This window comes from Schistocerca americana, unplaced genomic scaffold (assembly GCF_021461395.2).
Source record: "Schistocerca americana isolate TAMUIC-IGC-003095 unplaced genomic scaffold, iqSchAmer2.1 HiC_scaffold_86, whole genome shotgun sequence".
NCBI lineage: Eukaryota > Metazoa > Arthropoda > Insecta > Orthoptera > Acrididae > Schistocerca > Schistocerca americana.
Genome location: NW_025726631.1, coordinates 157,088 through 170,238, shown reverse-complemented (window position 1 = coordinate 170,238; position 13,151 = coordinate 157,088). Strand labels below are relative to the sequence as shown.

Genomic DNA, 13,151 nt, shown 5'->3' with positions numbered 1-13,151 from the left:
CCTGTGAAATATTTTTATGTGAGACTGTCACTGTAGCGGAAACTGTTGTCGTAAATATTTCCGTAAGAAAATTAAGTGACCACCTGCACGTAATGCGTCGTGGGCACCCAGCTGTGTCAGACGCCTGGAGAAAAAGCCATTAGCGCGTGCCTTTCAGAGCACAGGAAGAAAAAAAAAAAAAAAAAGAAAAAAAAAAAAAAAAAGGGGGAGGCCATTATCCTGGCCATTGTCATTCCTTTAGAGAAAGCATCGCAAATCCGACACGCTAATTACTTGGAAACATATCGTACTTTCTGATATTTACTGAAATGCCTAATGAAATGACAAGAAATAGTTTGTCTACACACCTGACTATGACTACTGTCTTTCTAGATGAGAGATTTTTTTACTACTTATGAAATGCCACATGACTATTGAACGATGTTCTTACGCTTTGCTTTGTACATAGTTGCTTATTTCATTTGATATCTAGTTTGTAGCTGCACTGCAGCATTGGTTAAAATAAAATTTTATAGATGTACTAATATAAATATTTTCTGTCTACAGATCGAGTATATAATAATTTTTTTTCAAAAAATGAGGGAGCACAAAGCGACATTTACCTTCACAGGAACTGCATTCATAATTTTCTTTTCAAGTACTTGGTAATTTCTTTTGTAGAATAAATTGTGATGCATCACTCTAGTGTTAAGATGTGACATAGGTATTAGACATGGCCATTTTTAGTGTAATATTTTTTTCTGCTTGAGCTATGTCATGTTTTGATATAAGTTATTACATTTGCTGCTGCTAGCTTTGCCAATCTGTATTTTTTGTCATTGCTGCTTGTGTTAATTGTTTTGTGCTGCTGCATTGCCTCGTCCCTTAGTTTAGCATCTGAGCTCAGTAGATTTAAGTTAGCTTAAGATGGGGTAGGCTATATGAGAGAACGAGTTGTGATGAATTATAAGAAATGCATTGAGAAGCTATCAGAAAATGGCCTGGCAAAATAAAAAGGATACTGTACAGTGGAGAAAAACTATTATCGACAGAGGATGTGAACAAAATACAGAAGGCAGGCTTAGATAGGACTTTTGGGAATAATGATGAATGAAGGGAGATCTCCAAGAAGTAAAGAAAGTTTTGTTTGCAAAATACTGCAGTACAACAAACCCTGTCCTTTCCTTTTGTGTTATCCCACTATATGTTTGTGTACCCTTGTGTATTTGTTTTCTTCCTGTCTCTGTGCAGTTTCATAGAATTTTTTCTTCTTTTAATATTAAGCTACATTCACTATGATGAGGAATACTGTTATCCTCAAATATAATTTGCATTAATAATATGTTATCTACCTTGTAAATATGCTTAGACATTATTTATTCTGGTTTGTTGCTCACATGTGAAGGTGATGTTTCAAAAGTTCTTGTGATCTTTATGTATTTACTTATGTCATAATTCCTGTAACACTGATGTATATGTCTATTTCTATTCTTTTGTAAAGCCTGTACTACAAATGTTATCTGTATTATTATGTTCTTTAATGATGTATTTTGTACCTTTGTAATTGTATTTTCATGTTGTAAATTTATAAAATTGTAATTGTCACCAGTTCATCTTATTATTAACTTGTAAGTTACATTTCACTGCACACGTTTCTGTTGGTCATAGTATATGGACAATATGTGAGAAGTAGGGACTGTTAGTGTTTGCACGTGTGTTAATAATTCAGCAAGGGACTGGATAACAGCATTGCTGGTTCTAAGGACAATTCCAAAAACTTTGTGAGTGCACAAGTGGTGGTTTATGGACTTGCTATATTCTCCGCAAGACTCTTTGATGGTGAATGTGCACCTGCACAATCGCAACAGATGGCTGCTGGCCATCTCTACAAGGACTACAGTGGGTCTGCATCTTTGATGGCCCACCATTACCATTATCTCTACCAGGACTACAGTGGGTCTGCTCTGTGATGACCTACCTACCAATATTCTTCCAAACTTCGAATGACTCTGCTGTGGGTTTGCTCTGCTGACTCTTGACATGCATACAGGTAATGGGCCACAACACTGTCTTTCCGTTGGAAGGACAACACTACTTCTTCAAGACTGCATGGAAATCCACTACTTCTGTGTGCAATTTCTTTTACTAATGAGACTTTGTGAAAAAAAACCTGTAATTACTGTTATGATGAATGATCAGGACTATCTTTATGGACTGTGAGAAAATTTTAGCTTTTGACCAACATTGTATCAATAAGTGTGTGCATTTGATTTCTTTGTTATTGTAATTATGAAAAATTTTATCAAATCATTATTGGCCACTGCCCAAAAAAAATTTGTAAAATTTTTGTGGGGAGCATGGGGGCTATGTAAGAAAGCTGTTTAGGATTTCTTATTGGTAACGCCACCTCTGTATGAAAATCACTGGCTGTGCTGTGTGCAGTCTGTGGCTGCTTTGCATTGTTGTAATACTCGCCATTGTAGTGTTAGGCAGCTGGCTGTGAACAGCGCGTAGCGTTGCGCAGTTGGAGGTGAGCCGCCAGCAGTGGTGGATGTGGGGAGAGAGATGGCGGAGATTTGTAATTTGTCATGAACTGCTATATTTATACATGATGATATCAAGGTAAATACATTGTTTGTTCTCTATTAATATCTTTCATTTGCTAACTATCCCTATCAGTAGTTAGTGCCTTCCATAGTTTGAATCTTTTATTTAGCTGGCAGTAGTGGCGCTCGCTGTATTGCAGTAGCTTGAGCAGCGAAGATTTTTGAGGTAAGTGATTTGTGAAACGTATAGTTTAATGTTAGTCAGGGCCATTCTTTTGTAGGGAATTTTGAAAGTCAGATTGCGTTGCGCTAACAAAATATTGTGTGTCAGTTTAAGCACAGTCATGTATAAATTGTTCAAAGGGGACGTTTCAAGGCGCTTTATGTTGAACTTGTCCAATGACGTGACGCTGGAGCAAAATTTAAACACACTGATGGAGACGTAGCTGCGGTGAGTGTGGAACATGAGGCTACAGTGTTTGAGCTGCCATTCAGAGTACCTCACGAAGTGGTCCTGCCGCAACGTATTGGGTCATCTCGCGGAGAAGTGGCATACATACACTACAGGCCATTAAAATTGCTACACTACAAAGATGACGTGCTACAGACGCGAAGTTTAACCGACAGGAAGAAGATGCTTCGATATGCAAATGATTAGCTTTTCACAGCATTCACACAAGGTTGGCGCCAGTGGCGACACCTACAACGTGTTGACATAGGGAAAGTTTCCAATTCATACACAAACAGCAGTTGACCAGCGTTTCCTGGTGAAACGTTGTTGTGATGTCTCGTGTAAGGAGGAGAAATGCATACCCTTACCTTTCCAACTTTGATAAAGGTCAGATTGTAGCCTATCGCGATTGCGGTTTATCGTATCGAGACACTGCTGCTCGCGTTGGTCGAGGTACAATGACTGTTAGCAGAATATCGAATCGGTGGGTTAAGGAGGGTAATACGGAACGCCGTGCTGGATCCCAACGGCCTCGTATCAGTAGCAGTCGAGATGACAGGCATCTTATCCCCATGGCTGTAACGGATCGTGCAGCCACGTCTCGATCCCTGAGTCAGCAGATGGGGACATTTGCAAGACAACAACCATCTGCACGAACAGTTCGACGACGTTTGCAGTATCACGGACTATCAGCTCGGAGACCATGGCTGCGGTTACCCTTGACGCTGCATCACAGATAGGAGCGCCTGCGATGGTGTACTCAACGACGAACCTGGGTGCACGAATGGCAAAACGTCATTTTGGATTCATCCAAAAAAGTTCTGTGTACAGCATCATGACGGTCTCATCCGTGTTTGGCGACAATGCGGTGAACGCACATTGGAAGTGTATATTCGTCATCGCCATCTTGGCGTATCACCCGGCGTGATGGTATGGGGTGCCATTGGCTACACGTCTCGATCACCTCTTGTTCGCACTGACTGCACTATGAACAGTGGACGTTACATTTCAGATGTGTTACGACCCGTGACTCTACCCTTCATTCGATCCCTGCGAAACCCTACATTTCTGCAGGATAATGCACGACCGCATGTTCCAGGTCCTGTACTGGCCTTTCAGGATACAGAAAATGTTCGGCTGCTGCCCTGGTCAGCACATTCTCTAGATCTCTCACCAATTGAATACGTCTGGTCAATGGTGGCCTAGCAACTGGCTCGTCACAATACGTCAGTCACTACTCTTGATGAACTGTGGTATTGTGTTGAAGCTGCATGGGCAGCTGTACCTGTACACGCCATCCAAGCTCTGTTTGACTCGATGCCAAGGCGTATCAAGGCCGTTATTACTGCCGGAGGTGGTTGTTCTGGGTACTGAAATTTTCAGGATCTATGCATTCAAATTGCGTGAAAATGTAATCACATTTCAGTTGTAGTATAATACATTTGTCCAGTGAATACCCGTTTGTTATCTGCACTTCTTCTTGGTGTAGCAGTTTTAATGGCCAGTAGTGTATACGACCTACCCCGTGTTAAATGGCGTCCAGGAGATCGTAACTGAGGTGACGAAACACGTTCCATCGTACTTGAGGATTGGCGGTGTGCGCGCCAGGTGGGAATGTTTTTGCCGACGTCTGACACGGACATGGCTGGGTGAAGTGACCGTCACCCGTGCGACAGCAGCACAGAGCCGTGACACGCCACTCCAGGATACGCCCGAGGCCTCGCCGACGCCACCCACCACAACACAACACGCCGACGAGACCAGCCTGGCATCGCCGGGACTGTCCAAACTCAGGAACGTGATGGACGAACGAGCGTGTTCGAACAACACTGACTCAAAGGAAGGCCTCGGCGCTTGTTGGTGACGTCACGTCAGCTAGGCACGGCGAACGCCACGTCTGTTGCAGGCAGAAACGCCTGGCCGTGCTTATCACTATAAATCTCTTATTTTTGGACAAAATGTTTGGTATTGTGTTGCATTCTGCAGTTTTATTTAGATGAAAGATTTTCTTACTATCGTAAAGCTACAAATCAAGATCATAGCTCCGTATTACTGAATCCTGTCGAAACAAACGTAGATCAATATGAGAAGATGCTTTGCCCCATTACAAGCTTCGGAAACTTTACATTCAAGTGACTAAATTTACTTGATCCATTTTGCTATCGATACTTACCCCAACCCCCTTAAAATTATCTCGTTTCTTTTATTCCTTACCGGCCGGAGTGGCCGTGCGGTTCTGGGCGCTACAGTCTGGAACCGAGCGACCGCTACGGTCGCAGGTTCGAATCCTGCCTCGGGCATGGGTGTGTGTGATGTGCTTAGGTTAGTTAGGTTTAAGTAGTTCTAAGTTCTAGGCGACTGATGATCTCAGCAGTTAAGTCGCATAGTGCTCAGAGCCATTTGAACCATTTATTTTATTTCTTTATTTTCGTTTGACATCGTCACTGGCAACAGTTGGACATTTACACATGTGAATTAGTTCACATTTCCAGTCATTATATTACAGTGGTTTTCAACGAAAGGAATTCTAAACAGGAAACAAAATAGCTTCATACATCGAAAATACTGCTGAGCTTAAACTTTTTTAAACATGCACATTAGAAAAGATAAATATTCCCCTCTTGCAACTGAAAGGAGAAACATTATAAGATAAAAAATTTTATTTGATAAGACAAGTATTTGTCTTTTGCCTCTTCTTCTGTCCCCCACCCCCTCCCCCAACGTTTACACTCGCGAGATATTTTTCATTAACATTCAGTGGTCCTCACCCAATAGTCAACCGAGATACCTAAAGAAGAACACCAATATGTTCACAGTTTCTTGTAAAAGCAACCCAGTAAAAAGGTAACTTCCTCAGACTTACAAATAAGGTAAAGAAGCACGAATTCTGTTGCTGCTGGACCATGAAGTTGTTTTTGTATGTCAATCCTTAAGTTCAGGAGTACACTATTTGTTAAGAAGTGTAATGAATTCCTCAATTAATTGATTGCAGAGATCTCTCAGAACAATGTGTGTCGGTCAACTACCGCCAATAGTTTCACATTTTCCTGTGTCAGAGAGGGAGACACCACCATTATGAGTATGCCTGCAACAGACCTGGCGTTCGCCGTGCCTAGCTGACGTGACGTCACCAACAAGCGCCGAGGCCTTCCTCTGAGTCGGTGCTGGCTCGAACCGCGGACATCTTCTGCCTTTCTGTAGTCGGATACGGTATCGGATGATAGCCGACCACATTCAGATTCGGAACAACACATGAGGAAACAGTGATCACCCAGGAAGCACAAGAAATGCTGACGAAACCGTCCGTAGACGCCTTCCTTGAGATGGCCTCGTGGGATGACGACCTTCCGTATTGTGTCACGTGACACGTGGCGGCGCTCCTGTGTCGGATCCTCTCTCAGTCCAGAACACGTGACCCAGTGTTGCCGGTGCGAGAGGACTGCAGTCTTTGTCGCAGCACCCACTTTCCCCACCCCGACAGTATACGACCTGGCATGTCCGAGCGGGAGCGCCCTGCCAGTAGCCGGGGCATCCACACCTGCATCGACTGAATGACACTGTAATCAGCAATGTCGTGTCTTGCCAACATCTGAGCCCCCCACAAACTGGCCCCGTCTACTCTGCGGCTGTCGACACTGCACTCCTACAGAAGGTATTCGTCCCGATTTCCCAGTGCCCATCAGCTACACCTTCGACACTGCCACTGGCGTAGCCATCCTCCTCCGGAATGGGCTCCCTGCAAAGGTTGTCCTATACCTCCCTGAGCTAGATCGCTGGTCGATCATCAGCGATCGGCTTGTTATCTTTGGCGCGTCCCCGGGCATGAGCATCTTAGCGTTTTCGGCTGGGGCGCGCGGGGCGGCGAGAGGCAGTCGGTTTGGGGCGACCGGAGTGACTGGCGGAGTGGCGGCTCGGGCGTAACTACTCGTGTGATGCTTGTTACGCTGGAGCTGTTTGCTAATCGTGAAACTCCTTGCGCAGTTACTGGTTGCCTGGAAGGCATTTCGTATAAACTGTGACAAGCCTGGCGGTGGGAGGGGAGTCCGGAGTGGGTGTCGGCCGAGGTGTTTGTACAAACTGAGGTGCCCGTGTGAGAAGCACGGCGTGGGCCCGTCGGTCGCTTCGTCCTTCTGGCAGCCACCGCAAGATTATGTTCGGCCGGAATGTCTGCAGTTTGTGGTGAGCGTAGTGTGGACGAGTTCTCGTAGGATGTGCTCCCGGCCTGACTCTTAGCCTGTGTTACTTGTGGGTGCCGACCCCTTGCCTGCTACTGCTTCCGGGCGTCCTGTAAGATTTCACAGCAAAACTGTGTTCTTGGGGCATTCTGTGTTTCTGGCTCAGCCTCGACCTAGAAAGGGGAAAGATTTGTGCCTCAACTGGAAAGGGGGGGGGGGTTTCGATTGGACATCTTTTTGAATTCCTTAATGCTCTAATTTTAACATATTAAAAAAAAATGTTCTTTCAGAATAAGCGACTGTTTCTTTGGGACACTGCAGTTCCAACAGGAGTGGCGTAATGTTAATGTTGTTCCTCATATGAAGTGTATTTAACGTCTTGCTGTTTTCTGGGACACACAGCTGTGTTATTGAACTCATTTCGAAGTATTCTGCCAGGTGAATGACTGCTCCCCACTTCAGTGTATTCTTTTCAATAGTATTGTATGGTTTTTTGAATATTTGTCAGTGGGGTGTATTGATTCAATTTTGTTTTTCTCTTTCTTTTGAATTACGGTGAATTGATTAGTTTACCTGGTTATTGGCTTAACTCACGCTTCACGCACTAAATCAGCTGATATTGAATTTTTTTTTTTAAATTCCTCTTTGATGTCACACAGATTCAAATGTAACTTCATTTATGTTATTTGAAATGAATGTGTTGGCTTGACCTTAATGAATTATGTGCAATCGAAGTAAGGTACCCAGTCCTTCATTAGTGCTTAACAGCGGCGTGTGATTCGGGTCGTGAGCACCGTGCTCGGTCCACTCCCCACTGCACGAGGTGTGCCCTCGCCCTGTCTGGATGTAGCCGCCATCACGAACACCGTACATTCTTTGCCGAGGAGGTCACACCGCTTTTCAGTTGCTCGACAGGGACTCGACACGTGGCCCCCGCCGACCGACTCCCCGTGGGGCTCTCTCAGTGGTTGTTGGCAGCTGGACGGAGCTCTACGGAACCGGACCAGGTTACGCGTTTTGCACTGCTCACTCGTCAGGCCACGTACACCAGTCATGCCTCATCTACATCCATGCTCCGCAAGCCACCTGACGGTGTGTGGCGGAGGGTACCTTGAGTACCTCTATCGGTTCTCCCCTCTATTCCAGTCTCGTATTGTTCGTGGAAAGAAGGATTGTCTGTGTGGGCTCTAATCTCTCTGATTTTATCTTCACGGTCTCTTTGCGAGATATACGTAGGAGGGAGCAATATACTGCTTGACTCCTCGGTGAAGGTATGTTCTCGAAACTTCGACAAAAGGCCGTACTGAGTTACTGACCGTCTCTCCTGCAGAGTCTTCCACTGGAGTTTATCATCTCCGTAACGCTTTCGCGACTACTAAATGATCCTGTAACGAAGCAATCTGCTCCCTGTTGGATCTTCTCTATCTCTTCCATCAACCATATCTGGTATGGATCCCACACTGCTGAGCAGTATTCCAGCAGTGGGCGAACAAGTGTACTGTAACCTACTTCCTTTGTTTTCGGATTGCATTTCCTTAGGATTCTTCCACTGCATCTCAGTCTGGCATCTGCTTTACCCACGATCAACTTTATATGAACATTCCATTTTAAATCACTCCTAATGCGTACTCCCAGATAATTTATGGAATTAACTGCTTCCAGTTGCTGACCTGCTATATTGTAACTAAATGATAAGGGATCTTTCTTTCTATGTATTCACAGCAGATTACACTTGTCTACACTGAGATTCAATTGCCATTCCCTGCACCGTGCGTCAATTCGCTGCAGATCCTCCTGCATTTCAGTACAATTTTGCATTGTTACAAACTCTCGATATACTACAGCATGATCCGGAAAAAGCCTCAGTGAACTTCCGATGTCATCCACAAGGTCATTTATGTATATTGTGAATAGCAACGGTCCTACGACACTCCCCTGCGGCACACCTGAAATCACTCTTACTTCGGAAGACTTCTCTCCATTGAGAATGACATGCTGCGTTCTGTTATCTAGGAGCTCTTCAATCCAATCACACAATTGGTCAGATAGTCCATATGCTCTTACTTTGATACAGTTCCCCACAATCGTTTAATCAACAAACGCCTTGCGGAAGTCAAGAAACACGGCATCTACCTGGGAACCCGTGTCTATAGCCATCTGAGTCTCGTGGACAAATAGCGCGAGCTGTGTTTCACACGATCGTCTTTTGCGAAACCCATGCTGATTCCTACAGAGCAGATTTCTAGTCTCCAGAAAAGTCATTATACTCGAACATAATATGTGTTCCAAAATTCTACAACTGATCGACGTTAGAGATATAGGTCTACAGTTCTTGCTCATCTGCTCGACGTCCCTTCTTGAAAACGGGGATGACCTATGCCCTTTTCCAATCCTTTGGAATGCTACGATCTTCTAGAGACCTACGGTACACCGCTGCAAGAAGGGGGGGGGGGGGCAAGTTCCTTCGCGTACTCTGTGTAAAATCGATCTGCTATCCCATCAGGTCCAGCGGCCTTTCCTCTTTTGAGCGAGTTTAATTGTTTCTCTATCCCCCTGTCGTCTATTTCGATATCTACCATTGTGTCATCTGTGCGACAATCTAGAGAAGGAACTACCTGCCCCCTCGCTGACGGCACTCGTCAGGCGAGAGCCTGGCCTGTGGCCTTTTCAGACCGTGAAGCACACATCTGTGACACCACTCTCTCTCGACAGCATGTGTGGCACAGTCTCGAAATTCGACGTCGCCCACCTGACCTCCCCTGACTGCCGCCGTACGATGCTGGCGGCGTCGCGACGCCTCTGACTCGACCTTATCTCGGTGGCTCTCCTGAGCAGAGCCGACCGTCCGTAAAATCATTGATGAGTTACTGTAAGGAAGTCGAGGCATGGAATAATAGAAGTGCAAGGTTATTAGTTCGCCATTCTTAGTAAAGACGTCGGCACACGGGCCGTGCTGTCGAACGTTAACGTTGATCATGCCAAGTTCAACGTGCTGCTGAACGCTCAGGAACGATGCGACTTGTGCATACGGTACGTGGGGCCCAACGTGGTATACGCGATCACAACGCACTCCAGCGGCAGTTTGAAGGATGTTTCTAGTTCGTAAATCACACTGTTTACTCAACGGGCGCGCGTAAAATTCCCACGTTAGCTCTATTAAAACGCACGTTTCCCCCATCGTCCACGAAAAGGAAAGTACCATGTCCAATCAATAAGGACACACGCTTACAAAAGTTCCATTACAAACAGTGCGGTACAAATTTGGAATAATTCTCCACATAAGATAAACATTATTTCATCATTCCCACATTTTAGTAAAACTCCAAGGTCAGTCTTACTTGATCACTGTTCCTACCCAGTAGCAGAATCTTTGCAACATGGGAATTACGAAGCGTAAAAGAAAAACGAGCAAAATATCTTTATACAAGTAGCGCGAGCTGTCCTGTAATTGAGCCAATCGAACAAAGTCATCCCCTCAAAAAAAGGTGAACTTATATTTACATAACATCAAATATTATAGTATATATTTATATTAAACTAATAATAAAGTATCAGAACTAAATAAAAACGCGAATGTTAGGCAAAAAAATGTGGGGGTGTAAAGACGCGAATCACCGCCTCAACATAGACTTTTTACCGGACAGAAACGCTGCCCATTGCGCTAAACCAACAACAGGCTGCTACTGCTTAAAAATATTGTGTTACTCCTTGATAAAAACCTTAATCGTAGATAATTATGTTATTAATTGAAATTTTATTATAACAAATTGTACGATGAACATTGCGTTTTGGGTGGATCTTCAGCGTGTCGCTGCCTTCAAATAGTTACAATAATTCATTTGCCACAATAATGATATTTCTCATTATTTTATCGGAACGAATCACACAACTAACAACGGGTTTTCCAGTGATTCTCAATTTGCTGGTGCTCAGAAACGGCATATATGCATATAGGCTTGACATGAATGCCAATATCGCGCCTCACAACTCTGTACTGAAGGGAGACGGCGTGCTTCTGACGTAGGTGGCGGTGTGCCATCTTATTGGTCAACGCTCAGACGCACACTCAGAATATCTGACAAGCCAGATATTGCTCTGCACGTTCGGAAAGACTTCCACGCTATGACGTCAGAAACTCGGCACGCTCAACGCTCAACGTTCGGATGCACGGTCCGTGTGCCGACGGCTTAACCGTGCGACGATGCCTTTCTCGCCAGCCTGGCAGATTGTGATACACTGAACGAAGCTGCAGATGTCCTTCATCGTGTACCGTCCGAGGTCGAACCTCGGATCGTACACATCGAGAACATCCGCCGATCTACCACCTCCTCCAGGGAAGACGACGAAAAACGCAGGGCACTGATCCACGTCCTTACTGACGCAGAACGCCACGGACACGACACCTGGCAAACCATCGGCCGTGCTCTCCACGACCATTTCGGATGTGTGCAGCACTAAAGCGTCGGTTTATCTCAAATACAAGTTTTCGGACCGACTCTGCAGTTAGCTGTCCTTCGTCAACTTGACACTTTGTATAAAATTTCGTTATCTTACGTCTTCTGTTTGATGTTATGCAACCATCCACTGCTTCCCTCGAAATCACTGTATTATATGTGAAACGTCCCCTTAGAAAAATTAATGAATTATTGTGCTGATGAACCTCTTACGTTATTTGATTTTCAAACGGCTGAGCAGAACTGAACGTTCTCAGACATTTCTCTCTTTACTTATTCTGATCAACACTAAACTGACACACAATATTTTTAATGCAATGCAATCTGACTTTCAACAATCCCTACAAAAGAATGGCCCTGACTAACAATAACCTATACCTTTCATGAATCACTTACCTCACAAAAATCTTTGTTACTCGAACTACTGCAATGCAGCGAGCGCCAATACTGCTAGCTAAATAAAAGACTCTGAAGGCACTAATTACTGATAGGCATAGTTAGCAAATGAAAGATTTTGATAGAGAACAATGTGTTAGAACAATGTGTTAGACCAATGTGTTTACCTTAATAATGTTCAAAAGTTATCATATATATATATATATATATATATATCACTTCATGATAACCAATATCACAAATGTACTGTTTCTGGTAGACACATGTCCAGATCGTCCGCTCTCAAAACTCCGCCATCTCTCTCCCCACATCCACCACTGCTGGCGGCTCACCTCCAACTGTGCAACGCTACGCGTTGTTCACATCTAGCTGCCCAAAACTACAATAGCGAATATTCCAACAACACCAACCAGCCACAGACTGCACACAACACAGCCAGTGATTTTCATACAGAGCGCTACGTGGCGTTACCAACATGAAAACCTAAACAGCCCACTTACGACATGTTGCATGCAGTTTGATGTTCATAATGTTGTATGTCACTATCGTGCACATAATGTAAATTGTATCAAGCATCCTTGAAATGCACGAGCACCTGTTCTTGTAACAACTGCGCCTCGTCTTGTCTGGAATATCCGTAGTTCTTGCTGTGTACCACACGGTCATGTTGCTACGGACTTAATCGAAATATGTTCATAATTACTTTTGTACTATGCTGTGGATGATTTTCCATGTGCGTAATTATGTTCAGTACCTGCTCCTTGGTTAACGATTGTCTTTTACTACGTTTCACTGGAGACGGTATTTGTGCCTCACTGTCTGTTGTGTACATAGTTCCGCGTAGTCGGCGCGTACACAACTTTCCCCGCTAAGCACAACAGCGCAGGCACAGCGCTCGTCCGTCTCCGCTCTACGAGATGGCGCTGCCTTAGAGACGGACCAAATTCTGCTTCCGCCAATCCGCGTATTAATATGTAATGCAGCCAATGAGATTGCTGCTAACGTAGGACCTTTTCTCCTCACGGATCACACTTGCGCAGTGATTACCTGAACGCGTGAGGTATTATGACGAATGTACAGACCTCCGATTAGTCAGTCTGCATTTATCTGCACCTGTCTGTACCAGTCTGCATTAGTCTGTACCAGTCTA

At 44.5% G+C, this 13,151-nt stretch overlaps 1 protein-coding gene across 2 annotated transcripts in view; it reads left to right on the top strand.

The window, feature by feature from the left end:
* The window catches only part of LOC124591661, a 238,492-nt gene that overhangs the window by 79,782 nt on the left and 145,559 nt on the right, over positions 1 to 13,151 (top strand). The gene's annotated exons all lie outside the window — the stretch shown is intronic.